The sequence below is a fragment of the Tiliqua scincoides genome, chromosome 2 (genome assembly GCF_035046505.1).
Source record: "Tiliqua scincoides isolate rTilSci1 chromosome 2, rTilSci1.hap2, whole genome shotgun sequence".
In the NCBI taxonomy this organism is placed as follows: Eukaryota; Metazoa; Chordata; class Lepidosauria; order Squamata; family Scincidae; genus Tiliqua; species Tiliqua scincoides.
In genome coordinates, this window is record NC_089822.1 from 259,120,716 (window position 1) to 259,135,328 (window position 14,613).

The window sequence follows — 14,613 nt, forward strand, 5'->3', positions numbered from 1 at the left end:
AGTCCGCCCTGACAGGTCATCTGAGTCCTTTCCTGCTATCACTCCCTCCTTAAGTGCTGAAGGGAAAACAGGTCCCAGAGGAGGGGGGTTGTCCTCCAGTTCATTTCTGACAGTCCTGGAAATGATTGATTAACTATTAAGTGCTTGATCAATGGTCAGCAGTCAGGAGAAATGAAATGATGAGCAACTGATGCGCCTACCCCACAGAGCTGCCAACTACACCCTGGAGCCTCCCTGCTCTCAGAGGCTCTCAACCCCTCAGGTCTCCGAGCCTGAACCTTAAAAGATCAGGAGACGCAAAGTTTCAGAGGAAGGTCGTTCTTTCCACCTCGTTCTGAGGGTGCTGCTGTGGCCTGAATCCCACCTCTCTAATACGCTTTGTTTCCAACTCTCTGTCCACAGCATCAGTTCAACCCAGATTTGGTGAAGAAGGTGTTCCAGGACCTGGACAAAGACCCGGAGAAACTGCTACAGTTTGGGGAGTGCATGCCTTTCCTGACCAAAATAACTGTGGCCACCCAGAAGGGCATTCACACATAAGATGGTGGACAAGCACCCCCTGCAATGAAGCCTCACGATCGAGGCTGCTGTGCCTTGAAAGCCAGTACATGGCCCTGAGGCCCCCCTCTGGGGCTTCTCCTGTACCCTTCTGCCTCGGAAGCCCTCCCCCATTTACTCTCCTGTATCCTTGTGGTTCAGGCCCCCATTAATCAATAAAGGTTCTGCTCTGAACCCAGAGCATTGCAAAATGGCTGTTTGGCTCCATCATTCATGGTGTGGGGGGAGGGGAGATGTGTGGATCGTGATACCCAGTGAAACATTTGTCTTTATGGCTTCTCCAGCTCCTCTCAAATGATTCAGGAATCTCAGAGGAAGGCACAAGAAAGCCCAGGTTGCAAAGTGGTCGGGGGGTGGGGGGCAAAAGGAGTGGGTGCTTTGCTTGAATCTGAATTGAGCTAAAGATTCCAACTGAGGGACTGTTGGGAGGGACTGACATTGATCATCAAACAGGTTGGAACACTTCAGGTTCCTTGTGTACCCGGTGTGTGCAGAACCAGCGAGATAAGGCTGTAGTTGTGGGCCTAGCAGGAGGTGTGCTTGTGAAGGGGCTACATGTGGAGGAAGGGATCAGAGCAACCCACTCCGGTCCTGTTCCCACAATGCCAACTTGCTTTGTCACAATGGGCACTGCTGAGCTTGATGCAGCACTACCCAGGGGTCGGGGGAAGGAGAAAATAGGCACACGTGCTCTGAAGTTTCTCACCAAGTGTTACAGGAAATAATGCACTGGGACAGAGCTGAAAGCCAGTTGTCTTGCACGTGGTTAGGACACATTGAATGCAACTCTTAACTGCTACCAGAGAGTGCTGGGGTCCGATAACTGGGGGCCTGGGGGCATTTGTCACCCATGGTACTCATTACCAGCCTCCCGGTGGCACACCAAGTGTTCCTATTGCCCCTGGTTGCAGTATGTGCCACCGTTTTTTGAAGTCAAGCTTCCGGAGACTTATGACCGCAAGCTGAGCCATCAGGAGTTCAGCCCAGCCTGACCCATATGAGTCCCACTGTAAGTGTTAGATACAGGTTGGATACTGGTTCGGGTTAAGGTATCCATCATGGTTGGAACTGTTGGGAGGGACTGATGTCAATCACCAAACAGGTTGAAATGATGGAAAGGGAAGGTGTGTGGATAGGATCTCAAAATACATATACGAACAGGCCTTGCTGAGGGAGAGTCAGCATGGCTTCTGTAAGGGTAAGTCTTGCCTCACGACCTTATAGAATTCTTTGAAAAAGTCAATAGGCATGTGGATGCGGGAGAACCCGTGGACATTATATATCTGGACTTTCAGAAGGCGTTTGACACGGTCCCTCACCAAAGACTACTGAAAAAACTCCACAGTCAGGGAATTAGAAGACAGGTCCTCTCGTGGATTGAGAACTGGTTGGAGGCCAGGAAGCAGAGAGTGGGTGTCAATGGGCAATTTTCACAATGGAGAGAGGTGAAAAGCGGTGTGCCCCAAGGATCTGTCCTGGGACCGGTGCTTTTCAACCTCTTCATAAATGACCTGGAGACAGGGTTGAGCAGTGAAGTGGCTAAGTTTGCAGACGACACCAAACATTTCCGAGTGGTGAAGACCAGAAGTGATTGTGAGGAGCTCCAGAAGGATCTCTCCAAACTGGCAGAATGGGCAGCAAAATGGCAGATGCGCTTCAATGTCAGTAAGTGTAAAGTCATGCACATTGGGGCAAAAAATCAAAACTTTAGATATAGGCTGATGGGTTCTGAGCTGTCTGTGACAGATCAGGAGAGAGATCTTGTGGTGGTGGTGGACAGGTCGATGAAAGTGTCGACCCAATGTGCGGCGGCAGTGAAGAAGGCCAATTCTATGCTTGGGATCATTAGGAAGGGTATTGAGAACAAAACGGCTAGTATTATAATGCCGTTGTACAAATCGATGGTAAGGCCACACCTGGAGTATTGTGTCCAGTTCTGGTCGCCGCATCTCAAAAAAGACATAGTGGAAATGGAAAAGGTGCAAAAGAGAGCGACTAAGATGATTACGGGGCTGGGGCACCTTCCTTATGAGGAAAGGCTACTGCGTTTGGGCCTCTTCAGCCTAGGAAAGAGACGCCTGAGGGGGGACATGATTGAGACATAAAAAATTATGCAGGGGATGGACAGAGTGGATAGGGAGATGCTCTTTACACTCTCACATAATACCAGAACCAGGGGACATCCACTAAAATTGAGTGTTAGGCGGGTTAGGACAGACAAAAGAAAATATTTCTTTACTCAGCGTGTGGTTGGTCTGTGGAACTCCTTGCCACAGGATGTGGTGATGGCGTCTAGCCTGGACGCCTTTAAAAGGGGATTGGACAAGTTTCTGGAGGAAAAATCCATTATGGGGTACAAGCCATGATGTGTATGCGCAACCTCCTGATTTTAGGAATGGGTTAAGTCAGAATGCCAGATGCAGGGGAGGGCACCAGGATGCAGGTCTCTTGTCATCTGGTGTGCTCCCTGGGGCATTTGGTGGGCCGCTGTGAGATACAGGAAGCTGGACTAGATGGGCCTATGGCCTCATCCAGTGGGGCTGTTCTTATGTTCTTATGTTCTTATGATACTTTCTGTTGTATCTTTAGTGGATTTCTTGCTAAATAGCACTGACTTCCTGAGAAATCAGTCAAGTGAAACAGAAGAAGGTATATAATCTTCTGATTAGCTTAACCCTTTGCTCCCAGGCCTTGCTGATGGATGCGAGAGGCTGCGTCTCTGTTATGGTATTTTGTGTTTTAATATATATATGTGAAGAAGGAGAAGGAGAAGAAGGAGAAGAAGAAGAAGGGCCCCTTACGCTACAGACCCTGCACTCACTTAATCCAGCCAATCACTCAGTCCACTTAGACTGAGTTTTGAGTTCTTTCCAGTTGCTGCTCCCTCCTTAAACTGTGAAGGGAAAATAGGTCCAGGAGAAAGTCCACCTTCTGAATCATTACTGACAGCCCTGGAAATGATGGGTTGATCACGAGCAATGTGGAGAAGTCCTTCCCCTCTCTTGCATGCAGAATTCGCAACTGCAGCATCAAAGAGAAATAGCCACCCAGAGCAGGAGACCTGCAAAAGAACATCAGAACGGAATGCCCACGAGCTGAGCCTGAGTGCTGCCAGGGGCTTCGGCTTCTGGCTGGGACTTGCAAAGTGCTTTTGGCTTCCTCGGAGCAAGTCCCAGCGTGGTCTTCCCTTCAGTTGTGATGCTTGCGGCCCAGTCTGAGGTTGGGCGTGCTGATGCCTCCACAATAAGCTCTGCAGCACCAGCTCCTGGCCTTGGTCCGCGAGCATCACTGCTGCTGCCACCGCCATGATGAGCACCAACTGAAGCGGCTGCCATTTGGTTGCGGCACTCTGTTGGTGAATAAATGAGGGTGTGGACACAAAATAAAGCACCCCTGTTACAGCTAATTTGAAATGTCTCCGGCAAATTGGCTTCCCAACTTCTTTCTGACTCCCAGAGGAGCCCTGTGGAAATGCCAGCAGCCCAGAGGTTTGCCAGGGGTTTGTTCAGCATTTTTAACCAGCAGAAGAAATCCCAGTGAAAATGAATGTCATTTTTCCAGACGCATCTCATGCTCAGACTTTCCCTGTCCCATTTGTCCGATTTCCCTGCAAGGCAACATCCTCAGCTCTTTCCACCCAAGTCCTGTGAGTGGGGCCCTGTCTCCTGGGCTCTAGACCTGGGGTCCCAGGCAGCTGAGATGAAGCCAACCCTCTTCTGGGGGCTTCTCCGGGTATCTGCCTCCTGCAGGAACCTGAGCCAATAAGCAGGCACAATATGCAGAATGGGAGAAGCTGCTATGGTCCACCCAGCAGGACTGAATCCCCTAATAGAGACCTGCTTCTGATCCCAAAACAGGCCCCTTACTAGAAAGCAACATGAATCATTGTGAATAAGTAGAGCCCTGTGTTCTTGCTAACTGCTATGCTGTTTTCAATCTCAGAAGTGCTTCTTTGCTCTCCTACAACTCCTGAGGGCTGCAGCTTGTCTCCAAGCCAAGACTGCGTACATCAGGTTTCTTAAGAGAGGAGCAAAATTAAATATTGCCCAAATTCAAACACTGTTTGACTGCCACAGGCATATCTAGATTACCAGATACATTACCCTGGCAGGATACCGCAAATTCTGCACTGAAATCCTAGCCGGGGGTCCGTGGCCATCAGGGGATGTCCTTGCAGAAACCTCTGCTGGAGTAAACACAAGATTATTTTTTTAATGGTATGCATTGAAAAGAAATGTAAGAAAATGTAAGAAATGTAAGAAAGGGGCCTGTACAAGAGGGACGGGCTCCATTTGAACCAGAATGGAACCAGATTGCTGGCGCATAACATTAAAAAGGTGGCAGAGCAGCTTTTAAACTGATCCCTGGGGGAAGGCCGACAGGAGCCGAGGGGCATCCGGTTCGGGACTCCTCATCCCTATGGGATGAGGATGGGGAGGTTAGAGAACAACAAGACAAAGGCAGGGTAGGAGAAGAAATTGGGAAAGGTAGCGTGATGGGATGTGATAGACGGTTTGGCACAATGAGAGGATGCGGGGACAAAGGAGCAAATAAGCAGCCCATCCTGGGGCATTCCGTGTATAAATGCTTTTATGCGAATGCCCGAAGTCTACGAGCAAAGGTGGGAGAACTGGAATGTCTGGTGACAAGGGAAAATATTGACATAGTGGGCATAACGGAAACCTGGTGGAATGCGGAGAATCAGTGGGATACCGCAATCCCGGGCTATAAACTCTACAGGAGGGACAGGCAGGGGCGTGTTGGAGGTGGGGTGGCCCTTTATGTTAAGGAAGGGATAGAATCCAGCAAAGTAGAGATTGAAGGTGGGTCCGACTCCACCGTAGAATCTCTGTGGGTTAAATTACCAGGCTTGTGCAGCGATGTAATACTGGGGGCGTGCTATCGTCCTCCAGACCAGAAATCTGATGGGGACCTTGAAATGAGGACACAGATCAGGGAGGTGACAAGGAAGGACAGGGTTGTAATCATGGGGGACTTCAATTATCCTCATATTGACTGGGTCAATTTGTGTTCTGGTCACGATAAGGAAACCGGATTTCTTGACGTGCTAAATGACTGTGGCTTAGATCAGCTAGTCAAGGAGCCCACCAGAGGACAGGTGACTCTGGATTTAATTTTGTGCGGTACGCAGGACCTGGTTAGAGATGTAAACGTTACTGAGCCATTGGGGAACAGTGATCATGCTGCGATCCGTTTTGACGTGCATGTTGGGGGAAGAATACCAGGCAAATCTCTAACAAAAACCCTTGACTTCCGACGGGCGGACTTCCCTCAAATGAGGAGGCTGGTTAGAAGGAGGTTGAAAGGGAGGGTAAAAAGAGTCCAGTCTCTCCAGAGTGCATGGAGGCTGCTTAAAACAACAGTAATAGAGGCCCAGCAGAGGTGTATACCACAAAGAAAGAAGGGTTCCACTAAATCCAGGAGAGTGCCCGCATGGCTAACCAGCCAAGTTAGAGAGGCTGTGAAGGGCAAGGAAGCTTCCTTCCATAAATGGAAGTCTTGCCCTAATGAAGAGAATAAAAAGGAACATAAACTGTGGCAAAAGAAATGTAAGAAGGTGATAGGGGAGGCCAAGCGAGACTATGAGGAACGCATGGCCAGCAACATTAAGGGGAATAATAAAAGCTTCTTCAAATATGTTAGAAGCAGGAAACCCGCCAGAGAAGCGGTTGGCCCTCTGGATGGTGAGGGAGGGAAAGGGGAGATAAAAGGAGACTTAGAGATGGCAGAGAAATTAAATGAGTTCTTTGCATCTGTCTTCACGGCAGAAGACCTCGGGCAGATACCACTGCCCGAACGGCCCCTCCTGACCGAGGAGTTAAGTCAGATAGAGGTTAAAAGAGAAGATGTTTCAGACCTCATTGATAAATTAAAGATCAATAAGTCACCGGGCCCTGATGGCATACACCCAAGGGTTATTAAGGAATTGAAGAATGAAGTTGCAGATCTCTTGACTAAGGTATGCAACTTGTCCCTCAAAACAGCCACGGTACCAGAAGATTGGAGGATAGCAAATGTCACGCCTATTTTTAAAAAGGGAAAGAGGGGGGACCCGGGAAACTATAGGCCGGTCAGCCTAACATCCATACCGGGTAAGATGGTGGAATGCCTCATCAAAGATAGGATCTCAAAACACATAGACGAACAGGCCTTGCTGAGGGAGAGTCAGCATGGCTTCTGTAAGGGTACGTCTTGCCTCACAAACCTTATAGAATTCTTTGAAAAGGTCAACAGGCATGTGGATGCGGGAGAACCCGTGGACATTATATATCTGGCCTTTCAGAAGGCATTTGACACGGTCCCTCACCAAAGGCTACTGAAAAAACTCCACAGTCAGGGAATTAGAGGACAGGTCCTCTCGTGGATTGAGAACTGGTTGGAGGCCAGGAAGCAGAGAGTGGGTGTCAATGGGCAATTTTCACAATGGAGAGAGGTGAAAAGCGGTGTGCCCCAAGGATCTGTCTTGGGACCGGTGCTTTTCAACCTCTTCATAAATGACCTGGAGACAGGGTTGAGCAGTGAAGTGGCTAAGTTTGCAGACGACACCAAACTTTTCCGAGTGGTAAAGACCAGAAGTGATTGTGAGGAGCTCCAGAAGGATCTCTCCAGACTGGCAGAATGGGCAGCAAAATGGCAGATGCGCTTCAATGTCAGTAAGTGTAAAGTCATGCACATTGGGGCAAAAAATCAAAACTTTAGATATAGGCTGATGGGTTCTGAGCTGTCTGTGACAGATCAGGAGAGAGATCTTGGGGTGGTGGTGGACAGGTCGATGAAAGTGTCGACCCAATGTGCGGCGGCAGTGAAGAAGGCCAATTCTATGCTTGGGATCATTAGGAAGGGTATTGAGAACAAAACGGCTAATATTATAATGCCGTTGTACAAATCGATGGTAAGGCCACACCTGGAGTATTGTGTCCAGTTCTGGTCGCCGCATCTCAAAAAAGACATAGTGGAAATGGAAAAGGTGCAAAAGAGAGCGACTAAGCTGATTACGGGGCTGGGGCACCTTCCTTATGAGGAAAGGCTACGGCGTTTGGGCCTCTTCAGCCTAGAAAAGAGACGCTTGAGGGGGGACATGATTGAGACATACAAAATTATGCAGGGGATGGACAGAGTGGATAGGGAGATGCTCTTTACACTCTCACATAATACCAGAACCAGGGGACATCCACTAAAATTGAGTGTTGGGCGGGTTAGGACAGACAAAAGAAAATATTTCTTTACTCAGCGCGTGGTCAGTCTGTGGAACTCCTTGCCACAGGATGTGGTGCTGGCATCTAGCCTAGACGCCTTTAAAAGGGGATTGGACGAGTTTCTGGAGGAAAAATCCATTATGGGGTACAAGCCATGATGTGTATGCGCAACCTCCTGATTTTAGGAATGGGTTAAGTCAGAATGCCAGATGTAGGGGAGAGCACCAGGACGAGGTCTCTTGTTATCTGGTGTGCTCCCTGGGGCATTTGGTGGGCCGCTGTGAGATACAGGAAGCTGGACTAGATGGGCCTATGGCCTGATCCAGTGGGGCTGTTCTTATGTTCTTATGTTCTTATGAAATGATTAATTAATATTCAACGGCTGAAAAAACTTTTACTTTCGTTTTCCTAGCAAGAGGCCTGGAATCAAGCCTGGATTTAATCCATAAATTCTTTCTCTTCTTGAAACAGCTTGCTCCCTGAACGTTTCCTCTTTTTCCTTCCTTAACATTCTTAATTGTTATATTGACAGTTGCTTCTTCCATCTCCTGTCTCATTTCAAAATACTCCACTTCTTTAATTTCACCTGACATTTGATCCATTCTTTTTTCTTGTCTATTATTTGTGATCTGTTCCTGCATGCTTATCAGGGAGGAGTGTGTTTGCTTCATTTGTTCAGATACTTTCCTGACCTGTTGTTCCATTTCTCTTCTAAAATCCATCAAGAAATCCATTAATAAGGTCTGGCTTTTACAAACATCCTTTACATTTTCAAATGCCATTTTAGTCAATTTGAAAAACAACAGAATGAAGAAAAAGAAAGAAGTAGAGAGAGGGACTAAGAAATTCAAGAGATTTAAGAAGGAAAAGAAGAAATGGAAGGAGCAGTGGGAGGAGTAAGAAGGAACACTGATAAGACAGAGAACAAAGCAAGCGCTAAGACAGAAAGTTAAAATGGCTGAACAAGTAGATCTTTTTTTTTTTCTTTTTAATTATATTAAATCAAAGTAGATGTAAATGAAAATTTGAAATATAAATATTGTGAAAATTAAGTGGTATTAAGATAAATAAGGGTTATTTTTTTTAAAAGAGAAGTTATATAAAATAATTGATAGATGGTATTTTATTTTAGAGGAAATAGTAAAAGTGTAGTCTGAACTATTAAATAAATGTTGGATGAGTAAAGAATTGAGGGAATTTTTTTATTATGTGGGTGGAATGGCAAAAAAATAAAGAAATTTTGGAAAATGATATATAACATAAGTGATACTGAAGTCTGTATTACCATTTCAATTGGAGATATTCCTCTTAAATGCGACATTAGAAATTAAGAATCAGATAAGAAAAACCTTATTTTAAATATTAATTTAGTGGCATGAAGATTGTATGAGTAAAAGTTTGAAGTCTTTTTTATAATTGGATAGATAATTTTAGAGAAAAAATATTGATTATTTAGTAAAATTATTAATTAGTAGATTAATAAATATGATAGTTAGTTGGCAACCTTCAGTCTCGAAAGACCATGGTATCGCGCTCTGAAAGGTGGTTCTGGAACAGCGTCTAGTGTGGCTGAAAAGGCCAATTCGGGAGTGACAATCCCTTCCACACCAGGAGCAAGTGCAGTCTGTCCCTGGCCTGTCTCCCTGGCTATGGGCCTTCCTTCTTTGCCTCTTAGCCTCAGACTGTTGGCCAAGTGTCTCTTCAAACTGGGAAAGGCCATGCTGCGCAGCCTGCCTCCAAGCGGGCCGCTCAGAGGCCAGGGTTTCCCACTTGTTGAGGTCCACTCCTAAGGCCTTCAGATCCCTCTTGCAGATGTCCTTGTATCGCAGCTGTGGTCTACCTGTAGGCCGCTTTCCTTGCACGAGTTCTCCATAGAGGAGATCCTTTGGGATCCGGCCATCATCCATTCTCACGACATGACTGAGCCAACGCAGGCGTCTCTGTTTCAGTAGTGCATACATGCTAGGGATTAATTTTTGTATTAATGAATAATTTAGTTTGGACTAGTGTATGTTGTAATCGATGGCCAATACCCTCGTGTGTAACCTGTGTAGTCCCAGCCCTAAGTTTATCCAATGTTCCTTACCTGTATCTGTAATAAATAAATAAAGTATTGCAAAAAAAAAAAAAGGGGGGGATATCAACAGATGATAGATAGATAGATAGATAGATAGATAGATAGATAGATAGATAGATAGATAGATAGATAGATAGATAGAGAGCTTTTTTTCTAATAGAACGCACCAGAACTGTGTTCCGGCACCTTTTCTATGCAGACTCCATGCCTTTTTGAACTGGGACAGAGTCCTTCCCGCCCCCCCTCGCCCTGCGCTGATTCTGCTCCTCTTTGGGGCCCACAACGAGGCTGCGCGGCGCTACTCCGCTTCCCCATATCCACCCCATCCCCACCCCCGGGCGAGGAGGGAATCGTGCGCGCCTCCCCTCTCCTCTCCGCTCCGCTGTCCCCGCGCTCAGCTCTCACCTTTTTCTTGGCACGCAGCAGGTGCATCAGCGCAGAGAGCTCCTGGCGCAGCTGCGGAGTGCACTGGGGGGCGGCGAGGGGAGGCTGCAAAGGTCTCTGCGAGGGATGCGCTGCCACCACTTTCCCCGGCTCCGTAAGGAATCCTCACAGAGCTCGGGCTGCCAGGGGAGCACAGCGCCCAGCAGGCGAGGTGGGAGCGCAGGGAAGCCCCGAGCCTGCCTGGAGATGCCCAGCCTTCGGGGTGCGCTGCTCGCCTCCCTCCAGCTCTGCTTGGGCTTCCCCACCTCTGTGCCCCCTTCCCTGGCCTGGCTTCAGCACCCTGGGGATGGGGCTGTCATCGTCCAGGGCTCCCCCTTGCCTTCCCTTCCCTTGCCCTCCCCTCCCCCCTGGTGGCTGGGACAAAACTTGGGGGGGGAAAGAAAGGGCGACAATATTATGGATAGAGGGGATCATAGAGGGATGTTCTTTTCCCTCTCACACAACACCACAACCAGGGGATAACCATCAAAACTGGGAGAGTTCAGACAGACTAAAGAAAATATTAATCGGGGGAACCCCTTGCTACATGATAAGGGGGAGACATTATGGATGGGGTGGATAGAGGGATGTTCTTTCCCCTCTCACACAACACCACAATCAGGGCACATCCATTAAAATGGAGCATTGGGAGAGTTAGGACAACCTAAAGAAAATATTAATCCCTGGAACTCCTTGCCACATGATAAGGGGGAAGACATTATGCATGGGATGGATAGAGTGGATAGGGGGGTGTTCTTTTTCCTCTCACATGACACCATAACCAGGGGACATCTATTAAGTGTCAGGAGAGTTAGGCAGAATAAAGAAAATATTAATTGGTGGAAATCCATGCCACATTATAAGGGGGAAGAAATTATGCTTGGGATGGATGGAGTGGATAGGGGGATGTTATTTTCCTTCTCACACAACACCATAACCAGCGGCATCCATTAAAACTGAGCATTGGGAGAGTTAGGACAGATTAAAGAAATTATTAATCAGTGGAGCACCTTGCCACACAACAGTGGGAAAGACATTATGCATGCGATGGATAGGGGGAAGTTCTTTTCCCTCTCATCCAACGCCACAACCAGGGGACATTCACTCACACTGAATGTTGGGAGAGTTAGAACAGACCAAAGAATATTGTTCTTACCCAGCGTGACATTAACCTTGGGAACTCCTTGCCACAGGATGCGGTTATAGTGTCTGACCTTAATGCCTTTAAAAGGGGACTGGGCAAATTTCTGGATGGAAAGTCCATCACAGATTACAAGCCATGATGGGTATGTGCAACCTTCTGATTTTTGAAGTGAGCTACCTCAGAATGCCAGATGTAAGGGAGTGGCACTGGGATGCAGGTCTCTTGATGTCTTATGTGCTCCCTGAGGCATCTGGTTGGTACAGGAAGCTGGATTAGATGGGCCTTTGGCCTGATTCAGTGGGGTGCTTCTGATGTTCTCATGCCACTCTTGGGAGATGGTGGTGCCTAGGATGAGCCTTTCATGTGGGAATGTGAGAAAAGGGGACACCTATTATGCTTGCTGGGACTGTTGCATACTGGTAGAAGGTGTACCTCTTCAAAAGAAGAGAAATTCAGTTGACCTGGAGCCCTAGCTTGCCTCCTCTGTACGTGTTAATCACGTGTTGTCTAGTTGTATCTTATTACTTATTTCTCCAATAAAAAATGGTTTATAAATAAATAAATAAATAAATAAATAAATAAATAAATAAATAAATAAAAGATTAACAAGTTGTGAGTTCCTGCACTTTTTTTTTTTTACAATAAAAGCACTAGATAGATAGATAGATAGATAGATAGATAGATAGATAGATAGATAGATAGATAGATAGATAGATAGATAGACAGACAGACAGACATTGGAAGGTCTACAAATAGAGACTCACCAAACCGATCAGCAGAACCCACCTGACCTTGTCTTCTTCTTCCAGAAGTTTGGAATGAGGCGAAGCTCTGAGCTGCAAGCCTTATATACCCCCCTGCAGGTGGGATGAACCAGGGGTCCTGCCAAGCTGTGTGTTGCAAGGTGATTGCCTCATTCTAGGTAGACTAATTCACTGGATGGACACCAAGTCGCTCACTTTTTTGGTGAGTCAAAATGTGACACGTCTGATGCTTGGCCCAAGTTCTCCATGCCAAAAGGTGGAGGAAACTCAACTGTACCGTCTCACCCAGGCTGGAAGACGTTTGAGGTCTGTTTTGCAATTCAAGTCAGATGACCAGCGTCCTTGAGACTGGCACCATGTAGGAATTTTTGCGGGTCCCTGCTCTAGCCCTGCTTGCAGCAGGGTCCACACCAAAATCCTACCCCTCCTCCCTGGTCCACACCATACCTGGACAAGCAGCTGAGCTGTCTAATAGGAACAAACTCAAAAAACCCCAAAGAAAAGTAGCCATCCATAGCAAGTGAAATAACCTTTGATTGAGGCCAAGAAAAGACAGAGAGAGAGAGAGGGAGGGAGAGAGGGAGGGAGAGGAGGGTTCCTCGGAGGAGGAAGGCTGAGACCTGAGATCAAAATAGGAACACATGTTTGTATATATATACACACACCCTTTCCTGGGAGTAAGTCTCTTCCACACCATGAGACTTGCTTCTGAGTAGACCTGCATAGGATTATATTAAAAGGCAAGACTCAGACAGGGAAGAAAATGCACAGCCAGTTCCGAAACCAACCAGATTTCGGAACTGGGGCTGTGCAGGAATAGAAGCACAGGCAGACCCTGACGCTCATCCAAGTCTTGGCAGGGCAAGAATGACAAATGGGGAGGTCTGAGGAAGGGGAGCTAAAGGAGAGGGAAGCCAAAAGAAAGGCAAGAGGGAGAAAGGCAAAGGGAATGAGTCTGCTCCCCCTTCTTTTGCTCAAGTTTGCATTCACCTGGCGAGCAGAAAGGAAAAAAAAACCAGGTGTCTCTTTTGCCAGGCATTGGGGGGTTTGCACAAAATAATTGTACGTTTCCTACATGCTTTGGAAGGCAGAAAGGGGCACTCTAATCGGTCAGGCAGGCCAGAAGGAAGGAAGGGGAATCTGGGGGTGTAAATGTAGGGCTAGAGGCAGAGTTCTTTAAAAGACTGGAAGGGGCAAGAGTCTCCCTGAGCCAGGAAGATGTGTCTGTACCATTGGCCTCCAGACCGCCTGAAATTGGAGGACAGAGGGAACCCAGCACAGATTGACTCTCATGATAATCACTGAGCATCAGGAAATTACTCTTTTAATAAGGAGAATATTCCCTCCCTCATCACCTTGATCCAAAAGCCAATTAACGGGGTATACAGTGGACTGTGTGAAATGGCAGTGCCAACGCCTCGCATAAGTGAAGACCACCCACACATCTTCAGCTTGCCTTGGCAGAGATGGGCTGCATCACTCCTGAATGTATGTCCATGAGTTTCCAATGCTTCTGGATGTGGAAAGGTGCCCTTGCCAACTTGATCAGTTTCTCAGCAAGTAGTCCTGACTTGACCCACCTTCCTGCTTCCTCAATGAAATGAACAAGGAAACTGCCCAGTGCTGCTCCCCTCCCCTCCTTGGCAAGGGCACATTTTCTGCCTGTCCCAGTGTCACTCAAGGCAAGAAGACCATCTCTGCCCCTGATTGGGTGCTTGGAGGGAGGGAGGGGGGAGAGTCTAACCTGCTTCAATATTCAGTCTCTCTCTCCAGGGAACTCTGGTCCCTGCATTTCTGTGTCAGGGCTGGCGGGGAGATGGGACGCTGCTCAGGGTGGCTTTTATCTCACCCAGGGTGGGCACATTGGCCACAGAACAGCTGTGCTCGCTGTATCACTATGGAACATGGTATAGTATCACTATGGAACATGGGAGCACTGGGGTATTGTTGCTGCATGTGGACTATGACAAGGAAGAAGAGGAGAGTCTCAGAGTCTTCAGGTTGGCGCAGGGCAGTACTGACTAGTGATTAGCACACTGACATCCTTCATGCTTCCCCCAGTCTCCAATGTTTGCACACACAGCTGAGTGGGGGAAATTTATAGTAGATTGTGCCTGCTGGCAGCAGCCTAGGTTTTCAGACCAGGCAGTTGAAGGCTGCTAGGTACCCACCATCCCAGCAAGGATGTAACAACAGGGGCCCCTATCAGTTTGAGGAGATTTGTCAGTCTTCTGTATGTCCGAACCAGGAAACAGACAGCCATGGTTGAAAATACAATCCATTTATGGAAAGATTAAACAGGGTTTTAAAAAGGCCATTGGGGAAGTGAGGGATGTGAAGGGTTCGATGAACAGCAGTCATTCTCAACCAGTGATACGGGCAGCACCAATGGTATTTAAGGTGGTGCCTACTGGACCCCTGGATGAATGA